This window comes from Octopus sinensis, linkage group LG5 (genome assembly GCF_006345805.1).
Source record: "Octopus sinensis linkage group LG5, ASM634580v1, whole genome shotgun sequence".
NCBI lineage: Eukaryota > Metazoa > Mollusca > Cephalopoda > Octopoda > Octopodidae > Octopus > Octopus sinensis.
The window spans coordinates 101,960,059-101,966,210 of NC_043001.1; the positions used below are offsets into that span (position 1 = coordinate 101,960,059).

Below are 6,152 nucleotides of genomic sequence, written 5' to 3' on the forward strand. Positions count from 1 at the left end.
TGCAATTGAGAATTCTGCAGAGAATATTTTTACCATTTTTGTTTTTGCTGATGTAATTTAAGCTTGAAGCTTTATGTCAATTGATTTCTCTCTTTTTGAAAAGATTTCTATAACTCTTTGACCCACTGGGCCTTTCCTATTTGGAAAAAAATGCTTAGAATTCAAGATAAACATTTTTGCCCCCATGGCACCTGATAAAATGAAATTTTTTTCAAAAAATATTTCCTAAAACCCCAAGAAACCTAAATCAAGATACTGAATCGCACCTGGTTTAGGTTGGGCTGGAATTCCATATTCAAAGTTTTACCATTTTCTGTTTATAGAAGATACTCCTGCTTCTTGAAAGACAATTCTGTTCTCCATATGATGCACCAACGAGGTGGTCTACACTTATCTTTTGAAGCATATTAAACTAACGAAAGACTATCTTGCTCAACAAATGGCATCATAGAACCATTTCATTTCTTTTGATCCCATTTTTAGCATTTTTATTTCCTTCCTTCTTTTCCCATTTGTTTCTATTTTCACTCTCAGCAATGTTGTGAGCATTCTCTAAAGAAAGAATCTCTCTCTCTCACACACACACACACACTTACATGTTAGTTAGTTAGTTAGTTAATTTGGCTCAAAAGCAAATAGCAAGGCCATGTAGGGGGACATGGAGTTAAGTACAGAGTGGTGTTCATGTAAAGAGTTCAGGCCACTTGAGGTCCAGGGAGGCTTTGAACAAAGCGGTCGTCGGCATCTTTACCATCTCGTCTGGCAGCTTGTTCCACGGATCCGCAACCCGGGCGGAGAAAGCTCCTCTCCTTCGATTGAGATGAAATCGTCGCAGGTAGAGCTTTTCGGAATGACCCAGCAGCCGACGCTCTGGAGCAGGAGTGAAGAACAGCTCTTTCGAGAGGTTACACTTTCCGCTTATGATGTTGTGGGCGAGAATGAGATCACCACGGCGGCGGCGTTTTTCAAGAGAATAAAGGTCGAGCGTCCTCAGCCTTTCTTCATAGGACAAATTTTTGAGACCATGAACCATGCGGGTAGCCAGCTTCTGGACTCTTTCGAGATGCTGTATGTCTTTGAGGAGATAAGGAGAGTGTGTGTATGAGAGCATGTGTGTGTCTGTATGTATGAATGTATGTATATGTGCATATACATGTGTGCATATATACATGTGTGCATGTATGTATGTAAGTATGCATGTACGTATGACTAAGATCACAACACTACCCCGCCCCCACTCCCTGAACGGCATGCCAGTCCACTGCAGGTTGGACCACTTTACAGCTGAGGGGACTGGGGAAAGGTGAAATGAAGTGTTTTGCTCAAGAATGCAATGCACCACTCAGTCTGTGAACTGAAACCATGATCCTGTCATTGTTAGTGCAACACTTTAATCTCTAGCCCACACACCTCCCCATGTACACACACACAACACAACACAACACAACACAACACAACACAACACAACACAACACAACACATACATACATACATACATATATATGCATGTATGTTTGTATGTATGTATACTTACTCTAATTAAATATTTAAATATTAACTATCTTAAATATTTTAGATATTTTAAGAATTCTAAATGACTTAAGGTACTTCATCCTGCCTTGGTTTTTGTTATCCTTTTCCCTCCAATATATCCCTCCTGCTGACTTGGAAGCCTACTACAGATCCCAAGCTCCAGCCTTAACTGTGAACTCAGAACATAACAGATGACTAATTATAGCACTTACACAGCATACCTATTCCTCTAGATCATCAGTGAACTAAACCCCTCATATTCTTTGTTCATATATATATATATTATATATATATATATATATATATATATATATATATAGATAGATAGATAGATATAACGTGAAAGATTTTCTCACTTTCCTGAGCATCAAACTAGTACACCTGCTTGTTGTTTATACACCTGTCTTCATCTTTTGTTTTTCTGTAAACTTCAACTGTATATATTTCGTTTTGGGATTTGGTTTGCAAGATTCTTTATTTGAGTTCGTGTGTTGAAGCCTATTCTGTTGTGTCTGGGGAGAGTCATTTTCTTGTTGTGCTTTATAATTTAACACACTCACCGGTAAAATTTCCACTTATTATTTTTATCTTCCTAAAATTTTCGTCGCGTCTTGCAAACTTTTCAATAGTCAAGACTATTGAAAAGGTTGCAAGACGCGACGAAAATCCATAGACATACCCACATACATCCAACTAAATTGTTTCAACAACCCCCCCACACACACACTTTTCTCTCCCCCACTCACCCTAATACCTTTAATTCCTCCCTCTCCTACACCCCTTGCTCTCTCCACTGCTAAATACTATTTCTGACATTCGATGCATCCTTCTGTTTTCTACAATCTCCAGCATCACTTTGCATTCCTATTTCGATTATGTCAGGATATCCCACTGTTACCATTCCTTTATCTTAATTTTAATCGTTGCTGTGATTGTGGGATTCGGAATCGATGTAGCACAATATGAAGAAAGGTGCACAGACACTCGTATTTCCTTAACCCATCAAGTCCCACTGTCCTAGAAATAGGACACTAAATGAGAACATTGAATAAGCTATATCACATTGTCTCAGTGTCCTATTTATACGACACACAATATTTCCATTTCTACTTGAAGGAAAGGAGTTTTAACAATTATTTTTTTCATTTTAACATATTTTCAATCATCTGTAAAAATTTAAAAGTAATATTCAGAAATTTAAGTCCTCTGGGACTTAATGGGTTAATATGGAAAGGATTTAAAGGACCATAACAATAAGTGAAAATTACCAAAAAGGTACGAAGAATGTTAAGACTGAAGAAAAAGAACTGATGGACGTTTATCTGTTTCAAACAACGATACTGATTTGAATCAGAAATACAAAACTTAAGGTTCACGAGCTGACCGCAACTCTAATTTTGCAATCACATGTAAATCGCGAGTTTGTCATGCGTGCAGGCCCCAATTTCAGCCAATCAAAACTCATTTTTCATGTGATAAGTTCCAGAAAGTTCTTTCAGCGACGTGCTTATAAACAGAGCCTTTTGGCATGGGGAGCCAGAGGGGATTGGGACCCCGTTTCGTTACGGTCCCCTATGAATTCATCTCTCGTAGCTGTTTTCACAGCTTCACACTCAAATCCGTGGTTTTCTTCATAACTGTTTTTCCCAGCTCTAGAGCAACTCGTAGATGGATTAAGAAATCAATGCAGCTAAACGTTTTTGCAGCGATATGAAAGGTCGACTTCATCATTAATTATTTGTGTAAGCTTTCGACACCTCTGAAATACGATGTTCATATAAGATTGACGTTGTCTGTATTCTCATGAAACCTTGTAAAAAAAAGATGTAGAATAAATGTTTTATATAAACTAACACCTGTAGTCTTTCTCATAACCAAACACTACAGGTAAATATTTAAAATAATGCAATTCTTTTGCAAAGGTTTTCTCATCCACTAAGAATTAGGGGTGAAGCGAAATGTTGATTATCGTCACCTTTTCTTTTACATGACCTTTTTTTAGAGATCTTTGTTAGTAGGGCACCCTCAGAATGGAGGCTTACCCTTTTCCGGTGGAAAAGAAAAGAAAAAAATATTCTTATTTTTATTTTTTCATGTTGAACTACTTAATTTCAGATGGAATAAAATTAATGTTATTTCCCCGTTATGTCAGTTTCAAATGAATCCAATCAAATGTAAAAGAAGCTGTGCTGGGCCCCCGGGAGGTGGTAGAAAGCAACATTTAATACGTACAGCTATCAGGTAAATAATTAGTCATGAATTCATCCCATGCTAACTAAAGCATTTAACTATTTCTCTGACTCCAACCTATTACGCAACACATATCAAACCAGGCTGCATCTCCAAGCCATTCCCCATCATACCGTACCACACGTGCAGAGCATAAAAACAAGGAAAGCTGAGAGTCTTTCTAAACTTTTATCTTCCTTTACTAATGGCTTTGCTTATATCAAGGTTTGTTTTATGACTTCAGTTACATTAGCAAATGTTATGTTGCTCAGGTTAGTACGAAATCTCTGATGAAAAGGAAATGACTGGTAAGCGATAGCTGTATGGATATGTAAGCACATGCATGTGGGGAGGAGGCGTGTGGCTTAGTGGGTAGAACATTCAGTTTGCAGTCATACGGTCGTGAGTTTGATTCCTGGCGGCGTGTCTCTTCCTTGGACAAGACACCTTATCTCATGGACCAAAGATTATTTCCCAGCATAACATGGCAGTCCTGGTTTAGGACGAATGTTGCTGTAATTTAACCCCAGGAGACATTACAGCAACATTCGTCCTAAACCTGGACTGCCATGTTATGTTGGCAAACAATCTTTACTCCAAAGTCCTGTTGCTGAATATCTCTCGTTGTGAGATTTAGAAATTGTAATTTCCACTTTATTTCACCTTGCTTCACTGCACACGAGCTGTACCAGTAATTCAAATGGGGTTAGCCTTGTCACATTCTGTGTCATGCAGCATCTCCTTGAGAACTATGTTAAGGATACGTGTGTCTATTGAAGGCAGCAAGCTGGCAGAAACGTTAGCACGCCGGGTGAAATGCTTAGCGGTATTTCATCTGCCGTTACGTTCTGAGTTCAAATTCCGTCGAGGTCGACTTTGCCTTTCATCCTTTCGGGGTCGATAAATTGAGTACCAGTTACGCACTGGGGTCGATGTAATCGACTTAATCCGTTTGCTTGTCTTTGTTTGTCCCCCCCCCTGTGTTTAGCCCCTTGTGGGTAGTAAATAAATAGGTACGTGTGTCTGTGGAGCATTCAGCCACTTGCACATTAATTTTACAAGCAGGCTGTTCTGTTCATTGGATCAACTGGAACCATCATCGATGTAACCAATGGAGCATTAATTAACATACATTCGCGGCCAAAATGTCTGTGGTAGGTTTTATGAACAGGAAAATGTGGCGGATAAAATAATACGAATGACAGACTGAATAAGAAAGAAAAATAAAAGCTAACACAAAACTACGATATCTGTTCTTCTCTTACTTGTATTCACACCTTGTGGGGTGACTGGTTATGTTACAACCTATCTACCACATCAGATGTGCTTATCTGCCACATCAGGTGTGGCAGATAAACTAATTTATTGCTGTTTTCAATGTAATATTAATAAAAGGAAGAGAAGAAACAGGAGAACGAAGAGGAAGAAGACGAAAGAAAAAATTTAAAGTAATTCTTTCTTCTTCTGCTAATCTTCTAGTTCTGGCTACTACAGTGTGAACGTGATTAATATTTGTACTTGCAGACATAGAAAAACACAGAGAAGCAAATATGAACTTATGTAAGACTTTCTTGCACAAAAACACACACACACAATAGATTTGACCTTGGTGCTAGTTTCTATCTCTTTCTATTATATAGACATCACCATCAACCACTGCATTCCAATGTCCACTGTTTAATACTAGTGAGAGTTAGATGTGTATGTCATCCATCGTATCAGTTCTCTTGCTCAAGGACTGGTGTAATTAGATTTTACTTCCTGCTACATGCAGCGGGAATGTTCAACAGTCAGGTCACTAAATCAGATGTCGCGGTTCGTTAGAATATTTACCCACATGACCAACGAAATCTGACCAATCACGACTTCGCCTAGAACTGGTTCCAGCAACAATACCATCTTTTCGTGCTTTTCTCTCTGAGCCTATCCATCAGTATATATTCCGTACATCTTAGCTACCTGACAAAGAGCACTGACAGGTGCCATACGAGAAATGGCCAACAACGACGACGGCAGACAACACAAAAAACATTACAAGCAGTTTAGCACACTAACTCCTGCTACAACAACACCAAGAACAACAGCAACAACAACGGAAACTCTCTCGACACATTGTCGTTTGTAGTAACGATAATATTAGCTTTTTGTTTACAGGAACAATAAAAATTGTGTTTGTCAAAAGCCTCACCCTTCTCCTGTGTTCCTCGTACAACTGGTGGTCCCGACGCAAGAAATAGAGCACGTGTAACGCACTCACCATTGTCTCATGGCTCCATCGATGCTCCTACGTACGTCGGTTGATGTTTGTGGCACCCACTCACTCCTATCAAACAGCTTGTACTCCATCTTTTTGATGACTACAAATCCAATGGACCGTGCATGCCACATGT

General features: G+C 38.9%; 1 long non-coding RNA gene across 1 annotated transcript in view; it reads left to right on the top strand.

Annotated features, from left to right (window-relative positions):
* Window positions 1-5,906, top strand: part of LOC118763392 — a 10,451-nt gene extending 4,545 nt beyond the window's left edge. The window contains exons 2-3 of the long non-coding RNA XR_004999143.1: window positions 3,686-3,774; window positions 5,403-5,906. This is a non-coding gene — a long non-coding RNA (uncharacterized LOC118763392). The remainder of the gene's footprint in view (window positions 1-3,685; window positions 3,775-5,402) is intronic.
* The last annotated feature ends 246 nt before the right edge of the window (window positions 5,907-6,152 follow it).